Source organism: Salvelinus namaycush, chromosome 41 (assembly GCF_016432855.1).
Source record: "Salvelinus namaycush isolate Seneca chromosome 41, SaNama_1.0, whole genome shotgun sequence".
NCBI classification, from domain to species: domain Eukaryota; kingdom Metazoa; phylum Chordata; class Actinopteri; order Salmoniformes; family Salmonidae; genus Salvelinus; species Salvelinus namaycush.
Window position 1 is genome coordinate 5,270,998 of NC_052347.1, and position 13,648 is coordinate 5,284,645.

Sequence of the window (13,648 nt, forward strand, 5' to 3'; positions counted from 1 at the left end):
ATCCGTTTTTTTATTTCTCTATGTGTGGCCTTAGCCTCATTCAGGTTTTGTATGCACATTGTGATGTAGAGCCCCCCCCCCCCCCCCCCCCCCACTGGACATTTTGTTTTGTTGCATCTGGTTGGTTGTCTTCTAAAGTACTTTGAGCAGGGGGCGGGAAGCAGGGAGTGTTTTTGTTCGGTTTGGGACAGTTCTCAGTGCAGTGCAATTGCTGTCATTTTTGTTTTTGTTTGTTTATTCTGGCCCTGCATGGCAATTGCTTGTGAGTTATTGAGCTGGTTAGTTGCCAGTTCATCTAGCTAAGTCAAGAGGTGTTTGACATGAGTGGCGCTGGAGATGTTGTCTATGTGTGGCGCTGGAGATGTTGTTGTCTACGCTAGCTACATTCCATTGCTAATTCTGCTGGCCTTTCGCCATCCAGTGTCATACAGATGCTGGCTAGCAACGTTTGCAACATCCAAGCCTTCTCGTTTATATGTCAGCAGTGTTGTGTTTTATGTGCACAGAACATTGTACGTGCATTCTATCTTTTATAGTGCACTTCTGTATAGAATACAGTTGCGAGATAAAGTTGTATATCAAGCTTTATCTTAAAAACTTGACTGTTGACATGCACGTTTTTGGGGGATTGTATTCATTGCACTAATGATCAAAATACTAAAATATACGTTTTGAGTGAACTATACCTTTACAGCTAGAATCCTTAGTTGCTACATCAATTTTTGGACAAATTAACGATATATAGCCATTAAATCATGAAGAATATAACTTATAAATACCTCATGAGTATAGTTCAACTGTTGTACCCCATCAGAACCTAACATACAAGCTTATTTTACTCCAATGTTGGTACATAATGGAAATGCAAACCACCAATACTGTGTAGCCTCAAAACATAGTTACAACTATACTTTTGATATCATGGATGGTCAGTCCTTGCATCCATAGCTCTGAATATGAATTTGAGAGTGGTTACATTTCTCTAGGCCCATTCCTCAGCTTTCAGAATATAAAACATGTGGTAAGAGGTCAACTTGAAATAAGCTCGGCAAAAAAAGAAACGCCATCTCACTGTCAACTGCGTTTATTTTCAGCAAACTTAACATGTGTAAATATTTGTGTGAACATAAGATTCAACAACTGACACATAAACTGAACAAGTTCCACAGACACGTGACTAACAGAAATGGAATAATGTGTCCCTGAACAAAGGGGGGGGGGGGGGGGGGGGGGGGGGGGGGGGGGGGGGGAGATCCGGGCTCTTCGCTGGCCATGGCAGAACACTGACATTCCTGTCTTGCAGGAAATCAAGCACAGAATGAGCAGTATGGCTGGTGGCATTGTCATGCTGAAGGGTCATGTCAGGATGAGCCTGCAGGAAGGGTACCACATGAGGGAGGAGGATGTCTTCCCTGTAACGCACAGCGTTGAGATTGCCTGCAATGACAAGAAGCTCAATCCGATGATGCTGTGACCCACCGCCCCAGACCATGACGGACCCTCCACCTGCAAATCGATCCCACTCCAGAGTACAGGCCTCGGTGTAACGCTCATTCCTTCGACGATAAACGCAAATCCGACCATCACCTCTAGTGAGACAAAACCGCGACTCGTCAGTGAAGAGCACTTTTTGCCAGTCCTGTTTTGTCCAGCGACGGTGGGTTTGTGCCCATAGGCGACGTTGTTGCCTGGTGAGGACCTGCCTTACAACAGGCCTACAAGCCCCCAGTCCAGCCTCTCTCAGCCTATTGTGGACAGTCTGAGCACTGATGGAGGGATTGTGCGTTCCTGGTGTAACTCGGGCAGTTGTTGTTGCCATCCAGTACCTGTCCCGCAGGTGTGATGTTCGGATGTACCAATCCTGTGCAGGTGTTGTTACACGTGGCCTGCATGTCTGTCCTTTCTCCCTGTAGCGCTGTCTTAGGCGTCTCACAGTACAGACATTGCAATTTATTGCCCTGGCCACATCTGCAGTCCTCATGCCTCTTTGCAGCATGCCTAATGCACTTTCACGCAAATGAGCAGGGACCCTGAGCATCTTTCTTTTGGTGTTTTTCAGAGTCAGTAGAAAGGCCTCTTTAGTGTCCTAAGTTTTCATAACTGTGACCTTAATTGCCTACCATCTGGATTTGGATTTTTACGAATTATCTTTGAAAGAGAGGGTCCTGAAAAATGGACGTTTCTTTTTTTTCTGAGTTTACTAACAACTTTTTTTTTTTTTGTTATCTGCATTGGACTATTTTGTCTATTATCATACAGTACATCTCAGTTATTATCAGCGTCATCATTACATTAATCGTTTTTTTCTGGTGAACTTCCCTGCCTGATCCAGACTTCAATGTTGCGCAACTTTTAGGAATACTTCGTCCTACTCTGAAAGATGGGGTGTGTTCATGACGTCACACGTACTATATAAATCTCACCGCACGTGTTTTTTTTTCAAACGGAGTGTCTCTTCTAACCCTAAATTTGGTCGCCTTCCTGTACTACATACGTTTACTGTTTTGTCTCTTGCTTTCAGTAGACGACAGGAAGTTTTCGAATATCGGTAGGCATATGGCAAACAAAAAAGCAAAGAGGTTCACTCTGTGACGCTCACTCTTCCCGGTGGAATCACCATGAACGTGCCGTGGTCAGCATGGCTGCCGCGAAGAGTTCGTCTCTGCTGCTCTGGTCATTTTCTCTGGAAAGAACTTGTTGAGCAGATCAAACTGAGCTGGATAACAGGCGGATCTAAATGATGATTCTGGTCGAAAGTCCGTGCTCAAACATTTTCAATCTTTTACCAGTTGTAAAATGTGCAGTCTGTTCACGTTTGAATTTGCTTGCTAGATCAGAGGGAGAGAGATGTTCGTTATTTTCGGATACCGTGTGTGATAAAACTCCCGACTCAGAACACGGCCTTTTTTGTTACCAGATTTTGTTGTTGCACTAACTGGGTGGAATCAATTCTGACTGGCACAGGCATGCGTTGTATATTACCAATGCCCTTACTGAATCAAATCACTAAATGCATGTTAACTCTTCCGAACGTTTAGGTATAGTTAACCATACATTGAAGAAGGCTGTGTCACATCCGGCCGTTATTGGGAGTCCCATAGGGCTGCGCACAATTGGCCCAGGGTAGGCCGTCATTGTAAATAAGAATGGTTTCTTTACTGACTTGCCTGATTAAGTAAAAATTATCTGGTGCTTGACTAACACTAGGCAACCGTTTGTGTACATGTGGCTTGTTTCTGACAAATCTGAAAAGAAGCCTATGTTTAGCATATAAACAGAAACCAAACACTGAAATAACCTGCAAGTGGAATGTGTAGAGGGAGCTAGGGGGGTGTAGGGAGCAGGGCTGTAGTTGGCCATCTCTGATTAGTTAAGTGATCTAGAATAAAACGCTCAAGGTCATCGGTACTTAAATCACTGGCTAATCACCGAGACAACTAGAGGAGCCTGCCTGTCTACAGGACTGAGAGGGCAGGAGGTGGAGGAAGAGATGTCACTTCCTAGTCGTAAAGGACTGTTGTGGTAAAGAGTCACGCTTCCACCCAGACTGTGTTTTGCATGTGCTCCCCCCCCCATCTCAAATAGACTCAGGAAACCAGGGGTTTATCATTCCATCATATTTGTAAATCAAAAATGTCTTATTTTATTGCCATTATCATTTGACATTCTTACATGGTACACTCTGAATGGCTCTAGCAGATGTCTATTTCAAAGGAAATGTTCAGTTATATATATATGTCACTAAAACATAATGACCACCATGTACTACACTGTCCAACTGGATGTATATAACTGATATAGATCCTATAAATCACTGTTAAATTCCTATGCGTTCTATAGCCTGGTCCCAGATCTGTTTGTGCTTTTGCCCTGCTCCATTGTCAAGACAAACATGTGTTTGGTAGTCCGCTCCGAGTATTTGAACCAGCAACCTTTTAGTTCTTGTCCCAACACTCTTAACCGGTAGGCTACCTACTGCCTGCTTGGCAAGAGAGCAGAAACAAACCGACTAGCACCAAGGCTAGTAATTATATGGCATAACCCTACAGACTATTATACCCAGAGCAGGGGGAGACCAATTAAATACATCAAGAGGCTTCAAGTCGAGATCAGGAGTATATAGAGGGCTGTGAAGGGGGAGATAGGAAATGGAGGGGACTAAAGGACAATTAAAAAGCTAAAAGAGTGTGAGGCCAATGATAGTGGGTAGTGTCACGAGGGAGATTTGGTCCTAGATTTGTTTTGTATCTCTGCTCTTCTTTTTTGAGGAAAAGTACAGGGACAGTGCAAAATAAAATGTAAAAAGTCTAATTGGATCTTTGGTGTCACGGTTTCCCCATAGACATATGCGTTTGCCAGCACTGCAGCATGTTTCTGGAGAAATGAGGTATGGTATGATTGGTGATGTGAAACGTATAGGACCGTTCTATTTCTATGGCTACAACATCCAATTCTCTTGTGAACCCAGTTTCAGCACACTACTACAATCCAGGGTCGTCTCCCCAGATGGGAGAGAGAACACAGAATCAGTTTGAAGAATGAGGCACGTGTGACTATGGTGTTTGAGAAGGTCTGTTTTTAAAATCAGCAAGCGGGGGTGATATATCATGTATTGCAGTGGCTCCCAAACTTTTTCACTCTGCCCCCCCCCCCCCCCCCCCTTTCCATCATTGGCGAACATCCTGTTTGCTCATGTGGTATCTGAGTGACTCAAGCATTACAACAAAATCAATGGGAAAAACAATCAGCCTAAACAACGTTAGCTAACATGGGCTAGTTGATCTGGACATTTCTGACAAGTTATAAATATCTCTAGTCTTTAGTCTGCGATGACTGACACGGCAAGAGGACAACTGCACATGCACTACCCAATTTGGTGCGTTCTGCTATTACAACTTTTAAAAGTAAGTTGAAAGCCCAACGGACTCCCCCTGCCGACCCCTCGGCCCCACAGTCTGGGAACCACTGATGTATTGGAATGCCTGATGACAGAGGACAAATAGGATATGACAAGTGAGAATACCATTATAACATAAACACCTCTTCTGTTAGAATATAAGGCTCACACGGGGTGTCTGGCCTGCTTTATCACAGGCAACTGTCACTTAGTCACAGACCTCAGGCTTTCATTTGCTTTCATTTGATATTAATTGTCTTAAACAATTGGAGTCCAGGTATGCTAAAATACTATTTTAAATGACCAAAAGGATAGAACTAGAGCCCAAACTAATTTAACGGGAGGGTCATCTGCCCCCACCCTCTCTCAGGCATAAACAACATGGTAAAGTTTAAGCTACAGCTCATAAGCCGATAGACAGTCAGTCTTCTGGCCTGAGCACTAAAGTAACGCTGATGCTATGAAACCACTCTGCCCATATTTCCAGGCCGGTTTCCGTGAGTGGTCAGTCAGACCGGGAGGCAAGAGGGCACTCCCTTTCTTGCATGGGAGAGGCTGCTAGGGCTGGCTCAGGATCAGCCGGATGGCACATTGCTTCCACAGCTCAACTCAATGTGGATGATCATATGAATATGAGTACCTTCTTTTTTTATTTTTGCCCTTTTTTTCTCTCTATGCACACTCACAGAACTCTACACACTCACTCACACCGACATTCCAGCACACTGACTTAATTTGCTCACACACACATAACACGCACACATTCATGTTGACTACACACACTCACATACGATGATCATATGCACTGCTGCTACACTGTTTATCATATATCCTGATGCCTGGTCATCTTACCCCTATACATATCTACCTCTGTCACTCCAGTATCCCTTGTAAATATGATATAGACACTGACCCTGTATATAGCATACCGGTACTTACTTTCTCGTGTTCTTGTTTCTATTTCCTGTGTGTTTTTGTTCTACTTTATTTTATAGCACTACAGTGATATTGATTACTGCATTAGGAAAGGCATTTCACTGTACTTGTGCACGTGCCAATCAAAACTTGAAACTACAGACCCACAGCAAATTCTCATTGATACCTGAATTATAATGTGAACTTTTGACCTAATATGGGGAAAATGTAGTTTTGTTTTCGAAATATTGCTAAATGTATTTTTTCAGCGATTATGATGAATTGATGTAATGTATGCTGATTATTAGGCTTTGTGTCCAGGTCATGGCATTGCCTTTCAACAAGTGGGTCCAGTCTTTACACCAGGGACGGGCTACTTTTATGGGGGTGGGGGCCGCAGTGGCTCGTGGGTCTGCTCGCCCACATCCATACCCCCCAACCTTGCGAGCAAAACATTTTGCGGCCCCCCTCGTGACAGCGAAGAGGGTAAAAAAACTTTTCCTGCTATTTTGAGATTTTATAACTAATTTCATGCAATTCTACTTGCAGTTCTATTTTCCCATGGGGCGGAGAGAAAAATGAGCAGTTTTACACCATGTGTATTCTACTATTCTAATTCTCAACAGTAAGTTGAGACCCCGGCTGAGTTCCTAAAAAAAAACATATATATATTATTTTGTACTGGTCCACGGGCCTGCAAAAAGGGGGCCTGGCCGCCAGCTGCCCATCCCTGCTTTACATTGACACATACTGCATGCACACACACCCACTCACTACAGCTGCAGTGGTAATTGTAGGGTCAGACCCACAAGAGAAACAACCACCATACAGACTGCCCACAGAAAGTGACTGTGAAGAGTCTGAAAACCTTGCGTGCAGCTAATCAAGCAAATTGTCCTCACATTATAACTTGGACACATTACTAATATCATTCAAATAAAATTGATGCCACCTAGTGGCTGGCATAAAGCACAAAAACTTGCATGATAAAACTGATAAGGCAGCAGGCGTTATGCTGAAACAAGATTTTCTATTCTGAAAAAACACCAAGATCTCTTCTATGAAAACAAGAGAGCAGTGATGACCTCACACTTCCTCTGTTATGGTGAAACCCAATCTCTCAGTGGATGAGGGAAAGGAATTAATTCTGGTTTTCATTGTATGATAAGACAAAGCCCATAACGAACTAAGTCAGGCATCTCAATGAAGATCAGGGCTGAACCATGTCTTATTCCCCAATGCCAACATCACGCCTCATCATCCAAGAAATCACTTTCTTTAATTCTGACAAAGAATCGTTAAAGGGCAATTCCACCACTTTTCAACCTCATTTTCATTATTTCCAGCACAATAGCGTTGTCGACATGTGTGAAGACGGCGCATTTATACACTTTGTAGGAGAAAAATGTAAAGTTAAAAAGTCATCAAAAGTTGAAAGATTTTAAAAACGGCGATTTTTCAAACACTATTTGTGACACGGCGAGCAAGAAAATACCCCCCCCCCCCCCCCCCCCCGGCTAGAAACAAGGTTTTAAAAATCCCTGTTTTATTTTGTTTCTTTTAATCCTACTCTGTGATGTCAGAGAAGGACATTTTAGGGCCTTTTCTTCTTATCTCTTTAACCCCAGATCATAGAAACGTGACGGTAACACGTATGTACACACTGGCATGGTAATGGAGATAATGAATATGTGGTTGAAAAGTGGCAGAATTGCTCTTTAGGATTGTAGGTTCTTTTTCTCCCTCCCTGCCTCTCTATCCTTACTTCACGGATCCTTCTGTTCTCTTGGGACTTGCCAGAAGTGTCTGTATAGATGTCACAATGACCCTTGCTGTTGCCGATGAAAATCTCCACGACAGCGAAATCACATCTATGGAGGTCATCCACACAGATATTTAGTATATCCAGATTTATCCTTTCCATTTTTATTCTGTTCAGGCTTGGCCCCAGTATGGCTGCACCAGACACAAGTCGTTTGTTAAGTGAAATTCTCAACAGGACAAAGAACAGAGAGCCAAGCTCTGAGGTCAGCAGCCTCACAATTCATTTTCATCCCTCAAGCTATGTTTTCATAATCTACGTTAGCTGCTGCAGATAGCTCTCAAGGGGTAGCTCCACTTGATCCTATATCAAACAGCTTTTTTACACTGCAAGTAAAAAAAGAAATCATCTAATTTTATTCTGTGTAAGATAAACACGAAAAGCAATTAATTCAGCCCAGTGAAGAGCTGTTGCTGTTTTGAAGGTGGTAGATAGTATCAGGGAAGAGCATTTATAACAATAAATCATCCAATTTGATGCTGTGTAAGATAAACACGAAAAGCAATTAATTCAGCCCAGTGAAGAGCTGTTGTTGTTTTGAAGGTGGTAGATAGTATCAGGGAAGAGCATTTAAAACAATAAATCATCCAATTTGATGCTGTGTAAGATAAACACGAAAAGCAATTAATTCAGCCCAGTGAAGAGCTGTTGTTGTTTTGAAGGTGGTAGATAGTATCAGGGAAGAGCATTTAAAACAATAAATCATCCAATTTGATGCTGTGTAAGATAAACACGAAAAGCAATTAATTCAGCCCAGTGAAGAGCTGTTGTTGTTTTGAAGGTGGTAGATAGTATCAGGGAAGGAGAATGGGATGCATCTTCCTTTCCCATATTGGAGCAAACCAAAGGTCACGAGGGGAATACACTCGGCAAAGAGTACTAGGTGAAGGGAAATAAAATATGAATTTGGGAGCAGAGGTTTGGCCAATAAGAGGCTTACAGGATTTATTGAGAAGTGAGGAGGTCATCGAAAGAGGAGTGCAGTGGTGGGACAGTGGTAGTGACAAATCTAAGTACTCAGTCTCTAATAAAAGGCGTTATATGGCTAGGAGGAGAAACACATCACGATGCATCCCCCTCCATCGGTCTACCAGCATTCCTGTCACACCCCAAGCACTCAGAAATGCATATACTTTCGACACGCGTACGTACAAACACACATGTAATATGTCATTGTATGTGTGTCTACAGTTTTGGTTAATGTTGTGTTAGTGTATGTAAGTTGTTTTGTCTGAAACTTTGTTCCTCCTGCTACTGTTGGACCAGGTGTCTCTTGAAAAAAAAAAAGATTTTTATCTCAATGAGGAAAAACCTGGATAAAAGAAAAACATGATTCATCAAGCTTTTTGCCTACATTCCTCAACAGTTTTTTTCTCTCTGTCTGTTCACCTCTCCTTTCCCACCCTGGACTGCCTGACTTTTAGGCTAGCAGAGTGGCAGGGAGAAACATGTCCAAATCTAATTTTAGGCAGAAGCAATGCTGTTTTGTGGGTTGTTGTTCTGAGTCATTCTGGAACATGGTGTTTTTTTATGGTTACACTTTCATTGCAAACTAGGTCACTAACTTTTCTGCACAAACAAAAAGTATAAGGGTATGCCAAACACAATCATGAACCTGCACCGTTTTCCATATATATGTAAGTTAGTAAAAACAGTGTCGTCAAAGATATCTCTATGTAGGTCATGGAAGCCATGAGATATCAAAAAAAATAATGCCATTACACACACACATCTTTTTTATGTTAAATACAAAAGTTATTATTCCATGTGACCATAAATTGCTGTGACATGTTAGGATGGAAGCATGAGAGAGCCAGGTGGACAGATGTAAATGGCATATATTATGTAAATAAAGGATGATTCTGGGATTTAAAAAAAAAAGTAGAGAAGAGTCTGGATGAGGTTACTATTGTACGGCAGAAAGTACAACACCTGATTGACCTGGAGAGAGGCTGTGCGAAGCAGTGGAAGCTGCTGAGGGGAGGACGGCTCATAATAACGGCTGGAACGGAGTAGATGGAATGGCATCAAACACATTGAAACCATGTGTTTGATATATTTGATACCATTCCACTAACTCCACTCCAGCCATTAAGACAAGCCCGTCCTCCCCAATTTAGGTGCCACCAACCTCCAGTGTAATGAAGAGAGTGATACATGGGGAAAATGAGGAGGGAAGGAGGGAGGAGACAACAGGTGAAAAAAGGTGATGAAGTACAGTGAGAAAAGAGAATCAGGATGGAAAACACAGGAGCGGTAGGGGAGAAAGAAAAGCTTACCTGTTTGTTGCTGAGCCCAAACTCTCCCCAACTCTGCCTGGGAGAGACAGATGAGTAGCAGGGCACTGAGACACATGTTGTTCAGCAACAACAAAAACACTGCTCTTTCCCTCTCACTCTTCCTTCTTCTCCCTCTCTTCTCTTTCAACTACATGGTTTCTCCTGGTCCCAGTCACCCTGTAGCTCCCCCCCCCCCCCCCTCCCTCACATGCTCTCTCCCCTTACACACTCTCTCTCTCCCTCTACAACACCCCCTTAAAGCTGTTCTTCCGTTGCCATGGTGATTACAAAGACAAGAGGGATGATAAGGCGTAGCAGCTGAGGAGATGAAAGTGTTCTCTCTCGCTCTCCCTGCATGTCCTGCCTCTCTCACGTTTTCTATCCATCCTCTTTGCTTTGATGTGCCCCACTCTCTGTCTCTCTCCCTCCATATTTTCACTGGGATGCTAGTGAAATCATCTGGAATCACAGGGGAGCCCTCTCTCTTATCTCTGAGGGAACTCAATAGCAGAAGAGTACATGCATGCCATGGCATCTCCTAGCCTTGGACAATGATATAGTCTCTCTCTGTGTTCATACACGGCTGCTGCAGAGAATTAAATGAATGCAGTAAAAACAGTAGAATCTCTTCACAGAATCTGTCTACTGACCTTCTGGTTATAAACTGAAGAACAAACCGTTAACAGCACTTCTAACCATACAGCCACCATACCAGATCATTACCACAATGACATTTACAGGTACTGTCCATTAGCACTTTAGTTTTGGTATTCCATGCCCGCTGCTATGAATGTTTATTTGACCAATCAAAACAACCATATTGTCTTGAGTATTGAGCATACATTTTGTGGGTCATATGAAAAAGGGGCACGTCTTGTTTTGTTTGGCTATGGTTTCATTTCCAGGCACATGCGATAACAGTTTTGTCTGTTATACGGTTCAAATAAGCGTTGCTTTACAAGCACTGTGTGGTTGTCTCCACCATCACTCCGCTTCTCTCTCCGCTGTTTCATTTACAATCAGTTCCACTTCGAAGAATCAGGCTAGAGAACGCTGGCGAGGAAATGACAGTTGAGACTTTACTACAAAATGTAGCCTACATACTCGGGCTAGGGGTATATTTAGTAGGGCATGATACTCAGAATGTCATTGAACGTTGGAATGTTACAATAGAACTGACTATTCTCTTGCACATTGAAAAGATACATCTCGGTTTTACTGTAAACAAATGTATATAAGCATGTTCTGAATAAGCTCCCACAATTTCATTTGCTTACACTGGTCTCTACTGGTCATCTGGTGAATTACAACATTATTAGAGGGAGAGACTTGAATTGTAAATGACTCACATTATACTGCGGTCGGTATGTGTTCAGGCTTGTCCACGAGTCAGTCAGATTCAGAGAGGTCCAGTGTCATTCGTTTCAACCCAAACTATTTCTCATATTCAGCTCCTCTCCTGTATTACAAACACCCTCTCAGTTCTGTAATCTTTCCCTCTCATTTAACACAGCTCTCTCTCTCTCCATCTTCCTCATTCCCTTTTTTTTTAAATGCCTTTTTTACCTCCCTCCTCTCTTTTTCTCTTTCCCGGCTCTCTCCCTGGGACCCAGTCTCTCTCCCTGGGACCCAGTCTCTCTCCCTGGGACCCAGGCTCTCTCCCTGGGACCCAGTCTCTCTCCCTCTACATTTTTCTGTTTATATCTTTCATGTGTCTGTACATCTGATCCTCCTGTGCTCTGCAGCCAGCTGGGCAAATATTGGCTCTGTGTTCTGGATGCGGTGCGTTTGTTACTGAAAGTAATCAGATTATGTTACAAAATGTGGGTAATCCAAAAGTTACGTTACTGATGAACAATTTTGGACAGGTAACTAGTAAATTACATTTAGAAAGTAACCTACCCAACTCTGCACACACACACACACACACACGCACACACACACAGCGGTCTAAGGCACTGCATCTCAGTGCTAAAGGCGTCACTACAGACCCTGGTTCGATTCCAGGCTGTATCACAACCGGCCGTGATTGGGAGTCCCATAGGGCGGCACACAATTGACCCAGCGTTGTCCGGGTTAGGGTTAGGCCGTCATTGTAAATAAGAATTTGTTCTTAACTGACTTGCCTAGTTAAATAAAGGTTAAATAAAATAAAACACACACTTTATAATTACAAGAGGTGGAGCAATGTTCTAGTAGCACTAACCTATAAAACACTTACTCAGAACATTGACTAGAACACATCTGTTGCCAAGGCTCTATATCAGGGGGTATAGCTCAGTGGTAGAGCATTTGACTGCAGATCAAGAGGTCCCCGGTTCAAATCCGGGTGCCCCCTCATTTTCTTTGAAACATATTGATCACAGATCTAATAGTTGTTATCAATGGTGGGTTGGTGACTAACTAGATATGTAAGTCCGAGATAAACATGGGCCTGATTCCGACACGAAAGAGCTTCATTCCCTTTCTATGCAGTGTTCTCTCTACGTGTATTCTGATCTTGAGAATAGCATGCTATTCACCTGCTATTTGTTTTGGGTGGAGATCAAATACATGGTGTGGTGAAAATATGTCTACGGATATCTGGATTCGGACCTTGACTTAATTCCCTAATAATGCCACCATCTTTGCGCAGAAGGAAACCATGAATAAGGTCTAGAGAACCTAGCGCTTCCAAGTGGAAAAAGCATCCGCTTTATTTTTTCTGATAGAAATTCAGTAACACCATTCATCATGCACTGCAATTTACAACTTGATAAGAACTGTTGATAAGAGCCGTTGATAAGAGCTGTTGATAACAGCTATGTAAATGAGTAATCCATTTGGAGAAGGGAATTGTAAATATAAATAGATATAGATGTATTTTACCTTATTATCGCGAGAGACAAATGTTGAGCCAGTCACATGGAAGCAAACTGAAGCATAGCAACATATCAACTTTCACACAGTAAAGTTGATGAAATGCTGTGCCGTTATGCAGAATTTAAGTTGTACAGCATTTTATTGTAACTTGCAGGGATGGGCACTCTTGAATGTCTTAATTATAGGCTACCCCTGTTTCCTATTTATATCATGTTAAATATTAGCCACTATCAGTATTGACCGTCAGTGGGCCTAATAACAACAATTTACTGTTAGTTCTCTTCAGTTGGTATAGCCTACATTATCATTCTATTTAATTACATTGTTTCGTTTCCCCTCATTTTCTTCCTCTGTAAGCGCCGTCACGGCCATGTGGTTGTTGCTGAGGATCATTAGTAACAGTTGATAATATAAAAAAAAAAAAAGTAATGTAAACTAATTCAATCGTTCCGGAGCTGAGCGCGGACCAAGCCATAACAGTTTGAACCGGACGCATGGCGCAATACTTGGCCGTGTCGTCACACAATTCCACGGTTAGTGCAGGCAATAGACAAGGGTATAGCCTACTATTGTGCACGATTCTCCCTATTATAATTCTATGTACAATAATTTTCCAACGTTACCATGGGTTTTAAGAACTGAATGTGCCAATTTTCTGAAGGAATCAAACCACCGTGTTCTTTCCTTCGTGTGTAAAGGCTCTCCAAACCAGTTTTTTGTGATTCATAAATACTTTTCTAACCTCTAAATAAGATCACATCTAATCTAAGAACATGTTAATTGTCACATGCTTCGTAAACAACAGGTGTAGACTAACAGTGAAATGCACCTTCAAAACAATGCAGGATACGATCAACAAAAACAGATTATAAT

General features: G+C 42.4%; 1 non-coding gene across 1 annotated transcript; it reads left to right on the forward strand.

Moving 5' to 3' along the window:
- The first annotated feature begins 12,179 nt into the window (after positions 1–12,179).
- trnac-gca lies at positions 12,180–12,251 on the forward strand. Its single transcript has one exon. It is a non-coding gene; the product is annotated as a tRNA-Cys (tRNA).
- The last annotated feature ends 1,397 nt before the right edge of the window (positions 12,252–13,648 follow it).